Raw genomic sequence first — 22,170 nt, 5'->3', positions numbered from 1 at the left:
AACTTTTTTTAATTTCGATTCCACTGTGAAAGGTTGAGACTGAGAGTACTGTCCCTTGGCGATCAAGGGAGGTCACTCAGAATTTTCGTTCCTAGTTATCGAACTTGGACGTAACGGCACGTTGTCAACAAATGCGTTGGGAAGATTGAAAACTGGCAGTTGCAAGAGCACTATGTGATACACCAACAGAAACGAACCAGACTGGACAGTCCAATACTAAGACCGAAGGCGCAAGACATAATTACTGGACTGGTTTCAAGAGTTTTACAAACTTTGAGTGAGTATTGCCTCAGTGAACTTGGAAGATATAGATTTGCTAATTATTGAGACTTTTTCTTTTTTATTATGTATTTTTCTTGGAATATAAGACTAAAAAGTGTGTTTGTTTCTTATGTGTGTGTGTGTTTGTGTGTGTGTGTGTGTGTCACTGTGTGTGTGTCACCGTGTGTGTGTGTGTTTAGGTGTTTGCTGTTTTTCTTTATTGTTGTTGTTGCCTGAAATGGTGATTTGAACTAAGAATCTATTCCTTTTATGATTCTGTTGTGCATAATAAATAGCTTTTATTCTTTCAGATTTATAGTTATACCACAAAAAAAACTGTCTGCATTTGGTGGGGAGGTGCCTTAACTGGTCAAAAAAAAAGTGAGCCGATTGATGGCATGGCCGTTCATCGCATTTGGATGGTAAAAAGCAAAACCAGTTTCCATTCTTCAACAAGCTGAAGGTTTGCATTGGAAAACAGTAAGTGTTTTTTTTAAATGAGTTTTCAATGTAACTGACAGAACAATTTGTTGTATAATTATTATAATCAGTTGTGTAATGCTTGCAAAACATACAGTCACATGTACACACGCATCCCCCACCCCACCCCACCCCTTTCCACATATACACACACACACACATGTACACACGCATCCCCCACCCCACCCCACCCCTTTCCACATATACACACACACACACACACACAAACTCCAATTTGAACTGTTCCTGTTTCAGTGGTGGACCTTTCTGGTGACCTGTAATTACTCAACTGTCAGTTGGAACATATTAGGGAAAATAATCTATCATTGTGCTTTTGTACATTTGTTGGTTAAATCAGAATTACTTACAATTCTGTTTCCAGTCCTTTGTGCAAATTCGTATTAATTGGACATTATTTCTTTCAGATGAAAAAATCCTGTCTACAATCGGAGATGGGGGTGGCAATGGGAGGGGGCCACAGTCTGAAGGATGGCTGTACCAAAGCATGCAGTTGGAAGGGGACAACCCATCAAGGTTTACAATTATCAGCTTTGAAAACAGTGAGTACAATTTGGTACATGTATAATTATTGTTGTCAGTTGTTTATTGCTTGTAACAGACCCCCCCCCCCACACACACACACACACACACACACACACACACACACACACACGCACACGCACACACACACACACTCATAAATTCAATATCAACCGTTTCTGTTTCAGTGATGGACTGGTATGATGAACTTTTCTGTTTTTAATAACATTTAGGAAAACATGTTGTCATTCTGTGCTTGTTTGTTTTTGTGATAACTGAGAATCCTTGTTCTCATTCCTGTGCACATGTATTTATATTGATTTTTATTCGCTCAGATAACAAGCAAGTCTGCAATTGGTGGGGAGGTGTCTGGACTGGTGGGAAGACTGATGAGTTCATTGATGACAGATGATTGTACCAAAATTATTCAATCGGAAGAGGGAAAAAACATCGAAGTTTCCGTTGTCTGTGCTGAAAGTTCACACTGTTGACCAGTAAGTGAATTGTTTAAATCAGTGTCGTCTTTTTTGAGTCACTTGAGAAAAAGTGACTCTATGTAATCGGTCAGTGTTAGTCTGTCCGGCCGTCCGTCCGTCCGTAGACACCACCTTAACGTTGGACTTTTCTCGGAAACTATCAAAGCGATCGGGCTCATATTTTGTGTTTAGTCGTGACCTCCAATGACCTCTACACTTTAACGATGGTTTCGTTGACCTTTGACCTTTTTCAAGGTCACAGGTCAGCGTCAAAGGAAAAATTAGACATTTTATATCTTTGACAAAGTTCATCGGATGTGATTGAAACTTTGTAGGATTATTCTTTAGATCAAAGTTTTTACATCTGTAGCCTTTTACGAACGTTATCAGAAAAACAAGGGAGATAACTAGCCTTTTCTGTTCGGCAACACACAACTTAACGTTGGGCTTTTCTCGGAAACTATAAAAGTGACCGGGCTCAAATTTTATGTGAACGTGACTCCCAGTGACCTCTACACTTTGACGTCTGCTTTGGTGACCTTTGACCTTTTTCAAGGTCACAGGTATGTCTTGAAGGAAAAAAATTGAAATATCATATCTCTGAAACTATTCATCGGATTTGATTCAAACTTTATAGGATTATTCTTTACATCAAATTATTTACATCTGTAGCTTTTTACAAACGTTATCGGAAACACAGGGGAGATAACTAGCCTTTCCTGTTCGTCAACACACAACTTAACGTTGGGCTTTTCTCGTAAACTATAAAAGTGACACAGCTCTAAGAGTAACAAATGTTAGTGTGTCTACTGTTAATATGATTGCTTCGAAAAAAAATTAATGATGCTAGTTTATGTGAATTAAGTTATTAATGGGGTTTGTTTATGTGAGATTAATGAGAGTATTTTTAATGCCAAGGTAAATATTTTGTTGCTCGATCCATGCAATCTCATTCTTCAGGAATGCATTGTGTTGTGAATAGCAATTTCTTCCTGTCCATCTGATGCCTCATATAATATTCAGAACTGCGAAAGTGACTCGATCGAGCGTTTGCTCTTCTTGTTTTCTGTGGTGCTTAATTTCAATATCAGTTGTGTAATGCTTGCAACACACACAATCTCTCTCTCTCTCTTTCTCTCTGTTTCTTTCTCTGTTGTTACAAATTGGGCTGAGACTTTTGATTTTGCATATGTGGACTTGCGCCTGTGTGTGTGTGTGTGTGTGCGCTTGTGTGCCTGTGTGTGTGTGTGCCTGTGTGTGTGTGTGTGTCTGTGTGTGTATACATTGGTGTGTTTCTTAGTACATGTATTGTATGTGTTTGTTACTGCTAATGTGTGTGAATGTGTGTTTGTTGTACTACGTTGCAAGCCCCTGAAGCAATTTTTTGATTAGTGCTTTTGTGAACAAGAAACAATTGACAAGTGGCTCTATCCCATCTCCCCCCCTTTCCCCGTCGCGATATAACCTCCGTGGTTGAAAACGACGTTAAACACCAAATAAAGAAAGAAAGAAAGATGTGTGTTTGTAAGTGTATATTTGTGTCAGTGTATGTGTCTGTTAGTGTGTGTTGGTGTTAGTGTGTGTGTGTGTGATTTAGTTTGTAATCCCAGCCATTGACTAAGGACCGTGTGTGATTTAGTTTGTAATCCCAGCCATTGACTAAGAACCATTTTTCCTTCTCTATCCCAGGTTGGTATCCTGCATAAGATTATGACCACTTCAAAGTCAGGGAGCTGGGCCTGGCCACATAGTTCAAGCAGAAGTTGAACTACTCCCTCACCATTACCATCATCATATTCTGTGAGGTGGACTTCACCTACGACCAGAAGTTTGACCAGCGTCAAAGAGCGAGTGCAGGCAGCTGCCAGTGCTACAGGACATCATTGCGCGCCATCTCACTAACAAGATTCAACACCTTTGCTGACCCACAGCTTCTGAATGCTGTGTTTGCAAAGCAGCCCGGCATCAAGCCTCATTTACATGGGTGCCATCATTCAGGACTAACACCAACAGTTCATAAACAAATATTCACTGTGCACACACGTTTGGCAAAGTGGAGCAGAAAACTTGCAGTCTTGCTGCTTGTTAATTTTTATTCATCGATGATTGTTTTTCATCTAGCTACTCCACAAAATATGTTAATATCTTTTGTGATAGCAAGAATTTTAATGAAATGAAGCAGAGCGCTATTTTAATATCTGAGAAACAAAGGGACGTAATTGCTCTGCTATTTGACATGTGCAACAAGAGTAAGTGAGATTATGTGGAAGCAATTTTCTTGGCACCTGTGAGAATAACACGCTTTTGAATGAACAAAAGACTTTACATGCATGTCGCACGTGTATGCATTAATAGCGCTTACATCCCTTCGTTTCTCATATTTTGTGCTACTGACTTGCTTGTATTACTAGAGACATCCAGGTTTGCCTTCGTCAAAAGTTCGTGAGTTCCGATCTTCGCGAGTTTGTTGAAGTGGTGACGTCACATCCCGTCACGGTCACCACTTTCCAATTTCGGTCCAGATCTACGCGAAATTCTTCGTGCGCGTTCGTCTGTTTTTCGAAACAGTGATGACGTGACGAGTAGCGTTATATATGACGAGTCTTTTTTATCGGAATATTCCAGACATCTGAATATGCTGGGTACACACGCAACACTGACAATTTTTTTCGATTTTTAGATTCATTCCTGTAAAATCTCCCAACTCTAAAACAAAATAGGCCTAGTGGAAACAAGTGTCTTGTGCAAGAGAGATCAAGGGAGATAATTGGCAGGATATGTCGCCCGTTGACTCAAGTTCTGAGTTTTGTGTGGGTATCCGTGTTCATGCACTAGGCCTCCAAAATGAACAGTTTACAGATGCACAGTCCACAGAAGCGTCGTAAAGATATCAAACTTTAACACTGCGCACATAAAACATATTTTTAACATTATGAAAAGGACTAAAAGTACTCGCGAAGATTGCTGATTAAGGTTCGTCAAACACGCCTTTTTCACCACGCAGATCCCGGTCTTCGGCAAGCCGTGGTGGGCGCGAAAACCCGAGCGCATGCGCATTGAGGCACAAAGTTAAAAATAGAAAGGAAATCCCCACCACCGACGAATGTTCGTCTGACGAAGGTTGAATCTGGATGTCCCTAGTGATTGTGCAAATAATTTGTATTGTTTTCATCTCTGATTTTGTCATTAACAATGATCGCTGTCGATAATGAGTTTGCACAGCCCTATGGTATTTACCTTGATGAACCCATACCAGCATTGTGATTGAAATTCTTAATTGCTGATCCTGTTATCGCCTTCTGATGATTTTTTTTTTTATCAAGTTCAGACTATTATTAGTCAATGTAGCATTGCTTCAATGAGATTAAGTCTACATATAATTTTTGCCTGCCCGATTGATAATACTATGCTGTGGTATTTTACTGAGACTGAAAAATGTGTTGTAATATTTTTTTAGTTCACATTTTCATGTTTTAGCAATTGAAGGAATTTAGTTTGCATTGTTCAACATTTTAAAAGTGTTACTGTTATCAAATTAGTATTCACATATTGAATTGTTAAAGACCCCAACAATTTAAATTTTAAATAAAATTTGTGATCTTGAATTTTCTGTGCATTAATTCAAATTTGTATTTGCAAATGTTATTTTAATGTTTTCAGGAGAACGTAAATTTAACGTTTGCATGTGAACGTTAATTTAACGTTGGCATGTGAACGTTAATTTAACGTTTGCATGAAAACGTTTGATTATGGTTTTGTTTTGGTTAATTTTATGTTTGCATGCAAACGTTAAAAAAACGTTAAATAAACGTTAATCTAACGGTTATATTATGGTTTTGTTTTGGTTTGTTTTTAGTTATTTTTACGTTAGAGGTTAACGTAAAATTAACGTTAATTTTACGTTATTTTATGGTTAGTTTTTGGTAAAACTAACGTTAAACTAACGTAAAAAGTTAACGTTACATTAACGTTAACCAGATGAGCAAAGTAACGTTAATGTAACGTTAACTTTTTACGTTAATGTAACGTTTACCGCGAACGTTAATTTAACGTTAATTTAACGTTAGCATGCTATCTGGGTCGTACCACAGTCAAACTGCCGATGAGTTCGATCAGAGCGACGGCGACGTTGTCGTTGTCATTTAAAACAGGCTAATGAATTGCCAGGAGCCAGAGGGATGAGGTAAAAGCTGTTTCGCGCCATTGTGTGTGTTTTGTGGAGACACGTGGCTGAGCTTCTTGTGTGTTGTCAGGACAATTTAGTGAAATCCCTGGCGGTCATTTAACTTGTTGAAGCTTGCTTTCAAATTAAAATATTGATTTCGCGTCAGTGTGTGGAGGTTTGTGTTGGAGGCAAGACAATCATGGAGTGATACGTTACTGGATTCAAAACTGACCTGCCTTGAGCCAGAACTGTCAAGTAAAGAGTTTTCTTTTTTTTTAACTTCTTCTATTTTTAAAGAACTTTTTTCCATTAATTTTTTTTCTTCCTTTTTTTCTCCATCTTTTTCTGTCTCGCCATGTTCGCCACTTTGCTTCCTGCTTTTGTTTTTCTGTTTCTTTCTTTCTTTCTTCTTTTCTTTTTTTCTTTGCTGCCTTGGTCCTTTTTGTCTGGCGCTTTTCTTTTCTTTCCTTCTGCTGGAAGAAGCAATTATAATTCGGACTTTAATCTTAGTGGAATTTTAACAGAATACTGTTTAGAATTATTAGGCACACCACGAACTGTAGATATTTTAAGGAAGAAAGAAAGAAACAAAGAAACAAACAATCAAACAAACACACATACGAGCAAACAAACTGATTTCAAGTGAACAAACAAACGCACAAAGGAACACCTAGCCAACAAACCAAACCATATAATAAAATTAGATTAATGCTTTGGGAGCTAAAGCGAAATAGCAAAAGCACTCTGATTCAGGATTACAATTCTTTCGCCATCATCTCTCTCCGTCGCAACATGCTCCTACCACCTCACGCGCCAATGACGCCCCCATCCCCCAACATACAAACCCTCCTCCCCCATTTCCCCTTCCTAAACTAGCGGCGACTCATTCTCATGCAGGTGCATGGAGATTTCTGCTACCTGTGGAGCGAGTAGCGTAGTTTATGTGCATGGAAAAAGAATCAGGTACGATTTGAATGAGATTCTTATCCGGTGTTTACTTTCAGTCTGGGGGGAGGGATGACACTTGGGGGCGGGAGGTGTTAAAATGAGAGAGAGGGAGTGAGAGTATGGGGGGGGGGAAGTTGGTGGAGAGAGAGAGAGAGAGTAGGAGAGAGAGAGAGAGAGAGGGGGGAGAAAAGAGGTAGAGAGAGAGAATTTGAGAAAGAGAGATGGAGAGAGAGAGAGAAAGAGAGAGAGAGAAAGGGAGAGAGAGGAGAGATAGAGAGAGGGAGAGGGAGAAAAAGAGGTAGAGAGAGAGAATTGGAGAAAGAGAGATGGAGACTGCGAGAGAGAGAGAGAGAAAAAGAGAGAGAGAGAGTGGGAGAGAGAGAAAGAAAGAGAGAGAGAGAGAGAGAGAGAGAGAAAGAGAGAGAGAGAGAAAGGGGGGAGGGTGAAAGAGAAACCACCCACTACCCGTCGCAATCACAGAACACTTTAAAGAGAAACCCAACTTGGAAGGAGCGCTTAAAAAGTCGATCACGTGGGGGCAAAAACCTGAAAACGAGGCTGAACGGAAGCTGGCTTTTGTCAGATAAGTGAAAATAAACTCACGGGGCTAAATTGAAAGAAAAGCAAGCACACCTTTAGTAGCGAAGGGGAAATAAAAATAAAGCATTTTCTCCCAGGTGTGCACGCAGTTTAAAACAAAAACCACCTCGGCACAGAGCAGGCGAGAAAAAGAATGAGAACAAACAAGTCGCGAAAGGCGAAATTACTACATTTAGTCAAGCTGTGGAACTCACGGAATGAAACTGAACGTAGTCCGCCGCTAGTGCAAAAGGCAGTGAAAGTGACGAGCCTGTTTGGCGCGGTAGCGGTTGCAGCGCTGTGCTTCAAAGCACGCTTTACTGTACCTCTCTTCGTTTTGAACTTTCTGAGCGTGTTTTTAATCCAAACATATCATATCTAATGTTTTTGGAATCAGGAACCGACAAGAAATAAGATGAAAGTGTTTTTAAAATTGATTTCGAAAATTTAATTTTGATCATAATTTTTATATTTTTAATTTTCAGAGCTTGTTTTTAATCCAAATATAACATATTTATATGTTTTTGGAATCCGAAAATGATGAAGAATAAGATGAACGTAGTTTTGGATCGTTTTATGAAAAAATAATTTTTTTACAATTTTCAGATTTTTAATGACCAAAGTCATCAATTAATTTTTAAGCTACCAATCTGAAATGCAATACCGAAGTCCGGCCTTTGTCGAAGATTGCTTGGCCAAAATTTCAATCAATTTGATTGAAAAATGAGGGTGTGACAGTGCCGCCTCAACTTTTACAAAAAGCCGGATATGACGTCATCAAAGGTATTTATCGAAAAAAAGAAAAAACCGTCCGGGGATATCATTCCCAGGAACTCTCATGTCAAATTTCATAAAGATCGGTCCAGTAGTTTGGTCTGAATCGCTCTACACACACACACGCACAGACAGACAGACAGACAGACAGACAGACAGACAGACACACACATACACCACGACCGTCGTCTCGATTCCCCCTCTATGTTAAAACATTTAGTCAAAACTTGACTAAATGTAAAAACGAAGCCAGAAAAAGAAAGTACAGATTAAACACTGCCGGTATAGATGCTTAAAGGGGCAAATCGGTTGTGGGGTTACATAAATACAATCAAGATTAAAGCCATATGTACTCGATGACTATACACGCTAATTGCTTTACCAACAGCTGGAGACAGACTAAATTAAGTTCCCTGCAAAATATTGTGGTCTAGGACCCCTTAAATGTTGAGATATTTGAATTTTCATTTTGATCTGGATCGTCCTATTTATAGATTTGGCAACACATGTAACGTTGATGCAAGGGAGAGAACACCGCGGCTTTGTTGACATCCTCACTTTTTCAGAGGCTAGAACAAGCTGTAATGCATGTATTATGGTCCGCGCATGGTGACGTATCGTCATTATATGGTCTTATGGTGCGTTTGACATCGATTGTGGGCAAACTACACTTTGTAAACACGGGAGTGCGTTAGTATGCCTTTAAGAAAGCATGACGCAAGAAAAATTGAGCGCACTAAATGTTTTACATAACAAATGGCGCCGGATAAATTTTGTTATGTTTTGCAGCTTTGGTGATTCAACTTCTGAGCAACCAAACAGAAGATCGGCGCACACATACAGGTAAGTTGCAAGGGACGATTGCCTAAATGAAAATACAAGTTTCTGCAATTTTTTTAAAGTAAAATGCTGCCCTTGGCGTCAACTTGTTGACAACTGGAACCCCAAACTTTGTAGAAATAGTCTTTTTCGTAAAACTGCTTTCGTGAGTAAATGGAAAACACAGGACTAGTACAGAGAGACCCTGGACACTTTACTGTGCTGGTGAAATTGATTTCATGACTCCATGATCATGCTCAAGGAACTTATTCGTGAGGACTTAACTTTCGTATGTGCGTATTGGCTAATATGCAAGAGAACGGACCGTATTCTCAAATTAACAAACAACGATTAAAGTTGGTGTCCGTGACGACCCAGCATATAGGTTAGCATCAGTCTAAAACGTGGAGTTTTTCCCTAATACATTTTTTTATATTTAAAAAAAAAGGTCTATATTATATGTATAATGAAATCTTCTTAAATTGTGAAATTTAAAACAAATTGAGTTACCACACATCCCTTTCTAGGTTCCATCTTCCTTCTTTTACACTTTTGGTATATTGGTAGTAGGTATGCCGCCATTGAGTAATCTTCCCCACACAACTTCTTTAAACAAACAGAGAAGAGAGGGATACAAAGAGAAAGGTGTAAAAACTAGAGTAGCGGTTTGCAACAATGCGTAACCTTCCTACTCTCTCACAGCTCTCGCACACAGCCGTGCTGAGATCGAATCACGGATTACGACCCCTTGCTCTTCCCTGGTAGCGCAGCGGGTGATGTTTTAGTGGAACGAACGGGGGGAACTTGCAGAAATAGCAGAGACACTCGGAGGTTAAAGGTACTTTCAAACCGACTGACACTGCGAGGAAATGTTCCTAGTTTTCCTAAGGACAGTAGAGTCTTTGTAGCGCAGGGGGTGATGTTTTAGTGGAACGAACGGGGGGAACTTGCAGAAATAGCAGAGACACTCGGAGGTTAAAGGTACTTTCAAACCGACTGACACTGCGAGGAAATGTTCCTAGTTTTCCCAAGGACAGTAGAGTCTTTGTAGCGCAGGGGGTGATGTTTTAGTGGAACGAACGGGGGGAACTTGCAGAAATAGCAGAGACACTCGGAGGTTAAAGGTACTTTCAAACCGACTGACACTGCGAGGAAATGTTCCTAGTTTTCCTAAGGACAGTAGAGTCTTTGTAGCGCAGGGGGTGATGTTTTAGTGGAACGAACGGGGGGAACTTGCAGAAATAGCAGAGACACTCGGAGGTTAAAGGTACTTTCAAACCAACTGACACTGCGAGGAAATGTTCCTAGTTTTCCTAAGGACAGTAGAGTCTTTGAGCCTACTTTCCGTCCCGTATAGACCATTTTGCGAGAGAGAGAGAGAGAGAGAGAGAGAGAGAGAGAGAGAGAGAGAGAGAGAGAGAGAGAGAGAGAGAGAGAGAGAGAGAGAGAGAGAGAGAATGACAATGACAATTCTTTATTTTACGAGGGTAACAGAATAAGCATTGGTATACTTTTTTGCATCTGGCAATGCATCTCGTTTGATGCTAAGAAACGAGAGTGAACAAGAAAGAGAGAGAGAGAGAGAGAGAGAGAGAGAGAGAGAGAGAGAGAGAGAGAGAGAGAGAGAGAGAGGCAGAGACAGACAGAGACAGAAAGAGTGAGTGAGAGAGAGCGAGACAGAGAAAGAGAAAAAAGAGAAAGGCAGAGACAGACATACAAGACACGCAGACAGACGCACATAGAGAATGAGAAACAGGGAGGGGGGGGGGGATCCTTTATCAAGGCCGGAGAAAGAGGGAGAGTATACATACAAACAGACACGCAGACACGAACAGAGGGTACACCGGCAGTCCGTCAAACAGTCAGACACACCACACAAAAGCTTTCAAAGTTAATGTTCAAGACTCCACGAGTATATATTCTTCCTCGCTCTCCCCTATTTGAAACAGAGACATAACTTGCAGGGATGTTTCTCACACTTATTCTCGCATTCCCACCTAACGGTTAACACCCAGACAATAACACTGTAGTGAAATCTGATAAACAAAGGGAAGTAAAATTGTAGTAAAACGCTCAAGGAGTTACCTGCACTAAACACGCAGCTTATTTCTTCGATGAGGTGCTGACACGCAAGTAATGCTTCCACCAAACAACCAGAGATTCCCTTACTGCGTCATTAGTCAACAGGTTTTATGAGGTCATCTCTCAGCACAGGTCTCCCTTACGTCATCTTTCATCGTCGTGCCATCTCACGCATCCCAGACAAAACGGTGTCTGCAGCACTCTAGTGAATACAAAGTCGTTTTTCACAGTTATCATTGTTATCGCTGAAACAAAAGGTTGTGTTTGATGCTAAGAAACGAGAGTGAACGAGACCTGACATGGCGGCAATAGCAGATGGAAATCTAAACAACACACAGATAATTTCTGTCAGCGGGAGGCATTCAGTGATTCTTTGTGTTGAGGTCAGGTGGTTTTTGTGGGACCTAGTTACCTCCATTTGTCGCTATCTTCTTTGTTCGTTGCTGTGCTTGTCAGTCACAAGAACAGACAAAGTACGTCTTTTGTCGATGTTGTCTTATCCGTAGGTCCTCTAGTGCGAGCTGCGTTCTTTTTTGTGGCAATTTAAAGTGCAAGACTACAAAGATAATCGGTTGCTGAAAAGTGCAGCTCTTTGAACGAGTCTGATATATATTCATACGGATGGTGTGAATAATACTTAGCAACACCGCCACTTCCTTGCTCCTCATACTGTTGTCCCTTTACCAAAAGAAAAAGGGATTGAAAATGGTTCTTGTTCGAAGACGTATGAACACATGAATGTCATACGGGCTTCTTGCTTTTAGTGCAAAGGTCATCAGCTCCTCCCCACCCCCCCCCCCCAGCCCATCTACCCCCACTCTGCCAAGGTATATCCGTTTGTGCAATCGATTGGTCGGGCCATAGCTCCGGAGACACGTAGTCGATCCATCCTTTTTTGCACCAGATGCTCTTTGCAGTAGGCAATCATATGATCTGTCCGCAAAGAACCGCAGATGTCCTGTTATAATTGACTGCACAATTGACTTTAAGTTGTACCAAAACTTGACCGGAAGGTCTATCTCCTGACCAAGCCCTCGTGAATAATCGAAATAATAATCTGGTAGATGTTCCTGGTTTTGACAGAATTAAGGTTGTACTTATATTGAGTCAGCTCTAAATAGAGGAATTCTTAGCGCTAGACTCATCATGCAGGGAGACCCGTTCTCTTATTAAGGAGATCAGTCAAAGCATTTCATTGCAATGTTGCAGAATCCCTCAGAGGTATTCTGAAATTTCTCCCTCTTCCATCCTCAGCCATGCGATATCCAACACACGCACGAACATTACAAATGAGAGTCCCGCCGGTGGCCTACCTAACAGATCCTGTCAGCATCAGATAACTCTTCGCAACCACCGCCATGTTTTTCTTTGAAGACATGAGAGTGATGGGCCTTGTTCCCTCTCTGTGTATGTAAGCAGTCAGTCAACGGGAGATAACTCCTCTGTATACCGTGATTGCCGCCGATAGGTGGAGTTGTTTCGGGTCAGACAGAAGCCAGTCTTCACTCTGATAACCATCATCACGAACCAGATACAAGGGCAGGTAACTGAGCCCTGCTAATTGTGGGTGATCTCCCCCGAGTTCGAGAAATGTCTGCTATGTATGGTGTTTGGTAGATCGTTGTCGATGTATATCGTTGTGGTTTTTGACATAAAGCTTACTGCTAGGCGATTCATTTCACACTAGCCTGTTCACTTTATGAAATTGAGTAGGCTCATCCCTTGTATGCTGCTCGAGAAGGGCATCGACTCACCACGTACCAACAACAAACAGAAGGTCACAAGACAAATGTGATTCAGGCTTGGTAAATACAGCACCAGCAAATTACTTGTTACGTTTTAACAAACAAAACCATACTGAATGGAAACATTGGTGTCACACACAAAAAACAAGTACCCCTGCTCGACTTATCAGAATATTACCACGAAACACTGAGGTCAGTTCCGGCGGTGCTTATAAAAACATTGGTGTCACACACAAAAAACAAGTACCCCTGCTCGACTTATCAGAATATTACCACGAAACACTGAGGTCAGTTCCGGCGGTGCTTATAAAAGTTGACTTTCAAAGTGCAGTGCATGAGACAGTACTTGCCGCTGATGACAAATTATCAGCCTTAGTAGCAACGACGAAAACTTGCCCCTTCTATGGCTTCATTCCATTGACCGTGATGGGGATTTAACCCGGTCTTTACTGTGTATTTGAAGTCTAGCAGTACAATCACTGGCGTCAAAAGCCTATGCCGCTGTTGTCGCTCTCACAAGAATGCATGGCTTGTAAAACATTGGAATGTGTCTCCAGGTTTACTACGGTTCACGCACTGAATGACACTGGAGCGAATCATAGTCTGCACTGACTGATTAGCCGGTTTATCATCTCTGTGACACTGAGACTAAACTTCAGCCTAAACCATAACTAAACTTCTCTGAAACATCACAATAAGCCATCGCGATGTTTGACAACCCAACTCGTGCCGTCAGATCTAAACTTACGACTGCCTACACCTGGCCGACTCAGGGCCGCGCACACACGGCCTTATCAAGTTTACTGGTTCATAAACAGATAACGCCCCCGAGGATGCGCCTCTCAGCGCCAGGAGATAAGCAAATTTAGATGGCGAGACCGTATCGAAAGGCGAACAGGCAAATCGGGCGCGTAAATAATTAGCCTGTCTCACGCAATCCCTAAGCTTACTTGAAAACTGTACCAGCTATCCATCGGCGCGTTGTTGATTGGTCGACGAACGACCCACGTGAGCGTCTCTCAACATGCGCAGAGAGCTGTCACGTGACTACTTGCCTACACACACGTGCGCCGTCTCTCAGCATGCGAAATCAGTCTTGGAGCTGTCATGTGACTGCTTTACCGTTTGACACGCGGTCGGAGGTAAACGTCGGACAGGAAAAAGAAGATGAAACGCATGCGACGTCCTGCTGAGGTGGCAGAGCAAAGCAATTTTCCGTTCGCCAACACGCTGTCCAATTTTCGCCACCAGTCGCGGCAGGGAGCGCGGAAGGCTACAATAAAACACCGCGGTGGTAAAGTAACACAAATTTGAGGAACGGAACTGGAGCAAAAAGCCGCTTTGTGAGCGCAGAGTGAAGTGTGGGTGACACTTTGACAAGTGCACCGTACAGTGGGACCTGTTCTAGATGGTTGCAAAACACTGAACACTATCGACACTGTAACCCGGGGGGTTGAGAGAGAGAGAGAGAGCGATAGAGAGAGAGAGAGAGAGAGAGAGAGAGAGAGAGAGAGAGGGAGAGAGAGAACGGAGAGAGAGGGAGGGGGAGAGACAGAGAAAAAGAGAGGGGGAGAGAGAAAGAGAGAGAGAGGGAGAGAGAGGGAGGGAGAGGGAGAGAGAGAGAAGGAGAGAGAGAGAAGGAGAGAGAGGGAGAGAGAGAGAAGGAGAGGAAGGGAGAGGGAGAGAGAGAGGGGGAGAGGGAGAGAGAGAGAGGGAGTGAGTGAGAGAGAGGGAGTGAGAGAGAGGGAGAGAGAGGGAGAGGGAGGGAGGGAGAGGGAGACAGAGAGAGAGAGAGGTAGAGAGAGAGAGACGGAGGAATAGGGAGAGAGAGAGGGAGAGAGAGGGAGAGAGAGAGGGAGAGAGAGGGAGAGGAGGGAGAGAGAGAGAGGGAGAGAGACAGAGAGAGAGAGAGAGAGAGAGAGAGAGAGAGAGAGAGAGAGAGAGAGAGAGAGAGAGAGAGCGCCTTACAAATCTATGTCTGGTACCTCTGGGCGACAATGGTAAAAGCCGTTAAAAAAAAACCAACAACTTGTGTTGAAGCACCAACAAGACTTTTTGAAAAGGAGATGCTTTGTTCTGAACAGTTAGGTTACATGGAAGAAAGTGGAGGAATCGTGTGCTTATCCAACAAAATTTGAGACAAGTAGACAAGAAAAGGACGGTCCTTATGACTAAAATTTAAAGAACAACTATTTTTCTTACCCACCGAACGCTGCATGCTTATTTAAACAGTAAACTCAAAACATTTGTTTGGTTTCATTTAAATAAATCGCTCCGTTTTATCATCCCTATGAGCTCATATGCCAACCACGCTTGTATATTTTGAGTTTACGAAAGACTATTAAAATAGTCAGGTGTCTAGTGTGTTATATAATGTTATTGTTTATCGATTAAAAGGGCACGCTTAAGCGTCTTCCCAAAAGTAAAAAATTAAAAAAATTAAAAAAAAAATAGTCAGGTGTCTAGTCTAGACAAAAACAGGGAAAGGGTGATCAACTTGCAGCAAGCTAAAAATGTACCACAATCTATGGCCAGCTGAGCCATCGTCTAGACCATATGCAGACAGAAATCTGCGACATTGGGAGAAAGAACCCTCCATAACCAAACACATAAAAGATTCTGAACGTCCTGGCAACAAGTTATAGCCTGAGATTATGTTTGAATAGGCGATAATTAAAACAAAAAAGTGAAATGTAAAAATGTTTTGTAGGATTTTATTGTGCTTATAAATACGTAACTATAGAAAAACGATGAACATTAAAGCTATCAGTCGTTCTCCAGGAAAACGTCCCCGAGACAGTTCCTACGATTGCTATAAAACGTCAAAGAAATTGTCTGGCAGGAGAAAATAAATGCAAGTAATCCCATTCTCCAGTCAGATTTATAGCATGCAATCTTCTCTATATAAACTACACCAGTTTTCATCTCGCTAAAACAGCAAAACTGACTCTCAAAGTAGGGTTTGTTCTCTCCGTCGGGGCCGACACTTGGCAATACAACACCCATTTATTCGTGAAGACCATCCCGAGACAACCTTCTGGGGAATAACCGTATAAGTAAGAGCAAATGATAAAAGGTAATGTTGTTCTCTCTTCTTGGAAGATAGAGCCTACAGGGACTTGACCCCCTTTGACTTACCATTTTTGAGGGTGTTTGAAAGGATTTTGAACACTATTTCGCCTCTCTTAAAATGTATACTCTTGGGTCTGGTGAGGACCTTTACCAACCCTTTTTTTGTTAGAATGACAGTTAGCAGTCAGCAATGTTCGAGCGAACTGAAAATAGGAGACAAACTTACTACTGCATTGTAATGTCGTATACTTCAATAGGAAGAATGGTGGATACGCGAATTTAAACAATTGCTGCCTGCACTTAGCCAGAATATTTTTTATTTTTTATTTAGAAATAAGGGAGGAATTAACAGTGACCAAACTATTTTTACCAAGAGTGACAGCAAGCAGCAAGCACTTTATTTTGCAAAATGAACTACAGGGGAATAGGTCAGCAGGTACAATTTTAAGCAGTTTCTTCCTTTTTCTTTGCCAGAAAAATTTTCTCTCTGCAAAACAGAAAAAAAATTCCCTTCTCATAAAATACATACTCTTGGGGCTCCGTTGAAACACTTACTAAAATGTTTTGTGTAAAAGTGAAAGTTGGTCAGTGTACCCTACGTAAGCAAATGTTGTGTACCAGCTAGCTGCATTTTTGAGTAAACAGGCCGTATCTTGGAGAAGAATGACCTCAGGGGATAGAAAAATACTCAAGAATTCGTGTGCACGCAAGTCAAAATGCACTTAACTGTAGAGTTTAATTCGTTGCTGATTTGCGCTTCAACAAAATCTTACTATGCACTCAGGTGCACATAAGCATATTCTCTCTCTCTCTCTCTCTCTCTCTCTCTCTCTCTCTCTCTCTCTCTCTCTCTCTCTCTCTATCTCTCTCTATCTATCTCTCTGTCTCTCTTTCTCTCTCTATCCTCCTTCTCTCTTCATCTTCACTCACTCTCTCTCTCCCTTTCTCCTTCGATCTCTCTCTATCTCTTTTGCCTTTTCTCTCTCCCCCTCCCCATACCTCCCCCCGCCCCACCTAAATCTGGGACAGACTGACACTGAACTACCACCGTCCTCAGACGCACGGCCAACAACAGACACGAAGCAATTTGCTCTTCTAAGTCCCTGGACACGGCGTGTGTCAGAATTGCGGACAATTTGAAGAATGGCGGTGACATCACTTTGCTTTTTTCGCTTCTCTCTGGTGACAGGGTGTCATGTCCACTAGTTCTGCCTGCCGCCCTTTCAAAGCCTGGTCTGGGACCCTCTTCCAAGGCTGACAGATTGTTTTGTCCAGAACTTTTGCCAGGCAGCACTTTGAAGCCTGTTTGGGGACCTTTTTCTATACCCCTACCACTTTCGACTTACAGTTTGTCGGATAAGTCTGGAGGATTTTTACCTTGAAGCGCGGGGAGAATCGTTTGGCACCGGCAGTTTGGTTCGCAAGGCGCAAACCCTTCTTTAAAATCGCCGAAACCTTTGCAGTCATTTTGGCAGATCTACCGAACTTTTTTCTATGTGGGGAAATGGTGAAGTTGCCAACACTTTTTTCTGTAACCCGTTTTGGCAAATTTGCCGACGAAAATAAATCCTAGCGAAATTCCTAGAAGCGCCTGGAAACGTCTGATTTGGAAACGACATTATATGTACGAACGAATACCCTTACCGGCGCCTTTGCCTGTCAGATCCTTTTGCGCTTTTTTTTTTTTGGTGCCTGGTGGATTATGTCAAAGCCTTGTCAGGCCTCTTTATCCGTAGTTGATTTGCGTTTCAACTTTCTCTCTATCTCTCTCTCTGTCTCTCTCTATCTCTCTCTCTATCTCTCTCTCTCTCTCTCTCTCTCTCTATCTCTCTCTCTCTCTCTCTCTCTCTCTCTCTCTCTCTTTCGGGTAACAGCGTGTCTCGTATAACAGTTATACATGACAGCCTGTGCTGATTTTTTCTCTCTCTTTAATCCACTATGTATGGGACTGGCAGCTTCTTTTCAGGCCCTCACAAATATCTCTAATCCAACCCATCCCGTTGGGATGACAGTGCGTGGAATAAAATGTATTTCTGTATCAGAGAGATTAATTTAATTTTTGGAAAAGGCTACCTTTGGACTCGGGTACTTTGGGATTTTTCTACGTTTGCTCTCGCGTACTTTGAATTCGGGCCGTCAGATTCGTTATCATCTTCTCCTGGGTTCATGAGCTACAATTCTCACTTATGCTTGCGTTTTGCACAAAAGGAATTTTTTTTATGTAGGGGCGGATTTTAACCCCGGCAGTTAGGCTGCCATACTCTGTTTTGGGGTGATGGGTATTGGTGATGGGTGATGGGTATTGCCGCGTTTGGTCTAAGACCCAGCAAACTCTCACTTCGGCCTTTCGATTCTCGAGGAAGCATAACCATCGATCGACCAAACCAAAACAAAAGGCAAAAGCAACTACCAAGGCCACCTCAACGTTAAATAGAAGTATAAAAATCATTCGTATCAAAAAACAAAGGCAAAAACATCCAGCATAACTGGAAGTGTAAAGATCGTTCGTATCAAAACCCAAAGACAAAAACATCCAGCACTACTGGAAGTATAAAACTCGATCGTATCAAAAACCAAAGACAAATAAAACATCCAGCCCAACTTGAAGTGTGAAAATCATTCGTGTAAAAAACCAAAGACAAAAACACCTAGCACAACCACCCCATCGCTAACAGGTCATGCAGACCAAAGTGCTGGTGATCCGAGTTTAAGATCTACGAAGGCCGAACTGTCCAGGCGGACCGAATGGCCGCGTTGAAGACCCACAATAAAACTCCATCCAGACGCACTCCGGAGTTCTTCTCCTGAGATTACGATGCGCTCGTGCAGAGAAGTAGAACTGTAAACTCCTGGAATGAGCCCAACTAGACGTAGACGACACAGATCTGAAGACATAGAGTGCCAGTAAAAGAGGGCATCCTTGTGTGATCAATAGCTGCGTTCTCAAAAATCCCTTGCTGTGCTGAAAAGCCGACAAAGGAGTAACAGTCAGCAAAACTCTCCTAAAGCTGAAAAGAGCAGAAAGCCTAGTGAAATTGTGAAGGCCAAGGGCGTTTTTTTTACCTGTGAAATCGACAAAAGCAAATTTAGGCCTGGAACTTGTACAGCACGGGAAGCAAGAGAAATAATGTTTCACAATACTCCCTGTTGTAGGAGGATTGCTTCAGAAGGCTTTAAAGTTCTGAATGATTTCAGAATTGTTGTTTTGAAAACTGTTGTGTAACCTTACCCTTACAAAGAAATGAAGTTAAGAAAGAAACAAAGAAAAAGAAGAAGAAAAAAACCCATTAAACTTCGATTGCATTTACCTTGAATTTTATGGCAGAATAAGCCTTTGCCCTTTTAAATCGAAAAAAAACCACCACCCCACAAAAGACAGCGGGGAAGACTTATAGAGGTCGAGTAAAAACAGAAGAGCAGTAAAACGAGTCCAGTGATCAATATCCACAGGGAAAGCGGACAATGTCCACTCAGCGTAAACACAATTATGGCCTTCCAGCAACATTCTCTGTTTCATTTCCTTTTGGTTTTCTTTTTTGTCTTCCGACTTTACATTCCTATGGTTTCAGCCTTGCTTTCAACGCATCCGGGACCCTGCCATTTTGTTCTTATCATTTCCGGTGCTGTAATGATCTGAGTTGTAAGTTTTCTAATTTTCTGTTTGCTGCACCTGTTTTGTCTTTATTTTTGAGGCGTTGTGGCTTCCTTTCATTTGATAATGTCATGCGATAACCTGTGGTTTTGAATTTGTTTTTCTTGTCGTTTTTTAAGTTTAATTCTGGATTTTTCTAATTTGATAATTCTCCAATTCAGGCCATAAAGCATTACTGGAAAGTTTCTTCTTGCTCTTGTTCTTTTCCTTTTTCTATTTCTCCTCCTCTTTCTCAGGTTCTGTTATATTGTGACCCGTTCAATGCAAAGCGTGGACATTATGTTTAATAACCGTTTTATTTCGGTTTTCCTCAGAGCTCAAACAGTTAACGTCATGTCGCAGTCTGTAACGTACATGGAGGTATCTTCTTCTTCTGCGTTCGTGGGCTGAAACTCCCACGTACACTCGTGTTTTTTGCACGAGTGGAATTTTACGTGTATGACCGTTTTTTACCCCGCCATTTAGGCAGCCATACGCCGTTTTCGGAGGAAGCATGCTGGGTATTTTCGTGTTTCTATAACCCACCGAACTCTGACATGGATTACAGGATCTTTTTCGTGCGCACTTGGTCTTGTGCTTGCGTGTACACACGGGGGTGTTCGGACACCGAGGAGAGTCTGCACACAAAGTTGACTCTGAGAAATAAATCTCTTGCCGAACGTGGGGACGAACTCACGCTGACAGCGGCCAACTGGATACAAATCCAGCGCGCTACCGACTGAGCTACATCCCCGCCCTGACTGAGCTACATCCCCCGCTCTGACTGAGCTACATTCCCGCCCTGACTGAGCTACATCCCCGCCCTGACTGAGCTACATCCCCGCCCTGACTGAGCTACATCCACAGAGATATAGAATATTCTATATCTCTGTGGCTACATCCCCGCCCTGACTGAGGTACATCCCCGCCCTGACAGAGCTACATCCCCGCCCTGACAGAGCTACATCCCCGTCCTGACTGAGCTACATCCCCGCCCTGACTGAGCTACATCCCCGCCCTGACTGAGCTACATCCCCGCCCTGACTGAGCTACATCCCCGCCCACACATGAAGGTATGTAAATGAGGTCGTTCTCAGAGGTAGATCAGACTGACAGACGGACACAAATAAACACTACATGGGCGTTATGCGGTTGGAAAGACAGACATATAGGTTATCAGACTCACAAACGACCGATGTAAGGCATGACACACACACAGACAAACGCACAGACGGACGGGGGCAAACGGACTAGACGGGCAGTCATCTCTAAAAACATAAAAACAAACACGTATCACAAGGCAGTTACTCGAAACACACAAGGACATATCAATCGTAAAGTCGAATACAGGTAGACATACAGACAAACAGACCGAGACTCAGCTACCGAAACAGTCATGATAAGGAGGTCAACCGAAGAAAAAAAATCGAATAAAAACTCTACCAATCGATCAAGTTGTTAGTACCCGCCGTACCACTTCCATCGACTGACACAAACCATTTTCCCCTAGCTGGCAATAGTACAGACCGTTACCTGGTCTGGCATCAGAGCCCCAGACAAGCCAAGGAGCAATAAAAACGCAAGTACGCCAGACATAAACGTTTTTTTGCTCTACAGTGAGTGTCTAACCTGATGGTCACAAAAAGCCAGCAGGACGCCTTTTCTGGACTCAGTGACCATGGCGTGATCAAGGATGACCGCACTGAGTGTTTCTCTGGCCATGGTCCAGACTTCTCTAACATCCAAGTCATGTTCGTTTCTGCTGACCCCTAAACTGATTTTTGTGTCAAGAAACACCAACACAACATGGTTCACAGCAAGATTTATTCAGTGAACGTACTGTACATTTTTGTGTACACTAAAGATATGGCATGGGTTTGCGTCAAGAAACACCAAAATACGACCGACACAACATGATTCACAGCACGATTTATTTATTGGCATGGGTTTGCAGTCAGCAAAATGAATGCACTTGCCAAAACAACTAATTTGTGTCTGTCGAAAAAGATTTCCAGTGATCAGAAACAGCTTTTGTTCATTTGTCTTCTGAGTAAGAAAAGTTGTATTTACTCGTATATCTATACTTAGTCAAGCTGATGTTGTTTTACTCTGAATCGTCCTGATTGTTTGTTAAAACACCAGTCATTCTTTGTCGGTCGAGGGAAAGTAGTATCCCGAAGCCAATAAACAAAACCAACAGTCCCCCCACGAGTAGTTTAATCTCGCACGAGAAAATGCCAATCTTTTGTTCTGAAGAATTGGAAACGAAACTTGACACTCCATTGACACACAGGACAATATACACACAAGAGTCACAAAAACAATCTTACCGAAAAAATCACATAAAAGGCAATATTGTCTGTACACTATTGACTGTGAAACTCCAGACAATGAAAGCCTTTTATTGTGAGGCGAACAAACGAACGAGAGGACCCCCCTAAACACCTTAAAAATATACACACAGGCTTCGGGAACTTCCCCAAAGATCTTTGCTTCCCCTGCCAAAAAACACTCCTTCGCACACAAAATTGGCGAGTTAGAATACCATCACGCAATTTACCTCCACCTTTTCAAAATACACCTCAATCTCTTCATCGC

General features: G+C 42.1%; 1 protein-coding gene and 1 long non-coding RNA gene across 2 annotated transcripts in view; one reads left to right on the top strand and one right to left on the bottom strand.

Annotated features, from left to right (window-relative positions):
* LOC138975790 (LHFPL tetraspan subfamily member 2 protein-like) overlaps positions 1 to 22,170 on the bottom strand; it is a 52,207-nt gene that overhangs the window by 15,391 nt on the left and 14,646 nt on the right. The gene's annotated exons all lie outside the window — the stretch shown is intronic.
* On the top strand, positions 138 to 5,583 carry LOC138975793 (uncharacterized). The gene is made up of 5 exons (XR_011458752.1): positions 138 to 277; positions 573 to 741; positions 1,167 to 1,301; positions 1,617 to 1,775; positions 3,447 to 5,583. It is a non-coding gene; the product is annotated as an uncharacterized lncRNA (long non-coding RNA).

The sequence above is a fragment of the Littorina saxatilis genome, linkage group LG9 (genome assembly GCF_037325665.1).
Source record: "Littorina saxatilis isolate snail1 linkage group LG9, US_GU_Lsax_2.0, whole genome shotgun sequence".
Classification (NCBI taxonomy): Eukaryota; Metazoa; Mollusca; class Gastropoda; order Littorinimorpha; family Littorinidae; genus Littorina; species Littorina saxatilis.
This window is presented reverse-complemented; position numbering and strand designations above follow the sequence as displayed.